We start from the raw sequence: 913 nt of genomic DNA on the forward strand, positions 1-913 counted from the left end.
ACTGTGGGCATGGGAGTGGCAACCATGGATAAGTCACTCAAGTTCCCACCCATGAAAATATAAATGACCAAACCAACCAAAAGTCATGTCTGCTTATCCACACACTGCAATAGCTTCAGCAACTCGACTGTGGGCATGGAAGTGGCAACCATGGATAAGTCACTCAAGTTCCCACCCACGAGGATATAAATGACCAAACCAACCAAAAGTCATGTCTGCTTATCCACACACTGCAATAGCTTCAGCAAATCGACTGTGGGCATGGGAGTGGCAACCATGGATAAGTCACTCAAGTTCCCACCCACGAGGATATAAATGACCAAACCAACCAAAAGTCATGTCTGCTTATCCACACACTGCAATAGCTTCAGCAAATCAACTGTGGGCATGGGAGTGGCAACCATGGATAAGTCACTCAAGTTTCCACCCACGAGGATATAAATAACCAAACCAACCAAAAGTCATGTCTGCTTATCCACACACTACAATAGCTTCAGCAAATCAACTGTGGGCATGGGAGTGGCAACCATGGATAAGTCACTCAAGTTCCCACCCATGAAAATACAAATAAATCAACAGCAATTACTTCGATATCACTTTACTGCTACAATGTTTGCTACATAAATATATTTCTAAATACACAGTGGAAAAAAAGGCACCAAACAAGTAACATGATTGTGTTTAGTGTGTTTTAGTTTGGGTCCGCGTGGATATTTCTTTGTTTGTATTTTAAGGAGCCTTTACACTACAGCGTAGCTCGCCTCGTTAAAAAATATCTGCTTATTTTCAAATAGTAAGCATATACAAAAACTTATATGATAACTGCTATGCTGTAAAAATACATGGTAATAATTTTGAAATCAGCATATTTTTAAATTTTTTCTTCAAATAAAATGGCCCTATAAATATAAAG

Source organism: Ciona intestinalis, unplaced genomic scaffold, assembly GCF_000224145.3.
Source record: "Ciona intestinalis unplaced genomic scaffold, KH HT000106.2, whole genome shotgun sequence".
NCBI classification, from domain to species: Eukaryota; Metazoa; Chordata; class Ascidiacea; order Phlebobranchia; family Cionidae; genus Ciona; species Ciona intestinalis.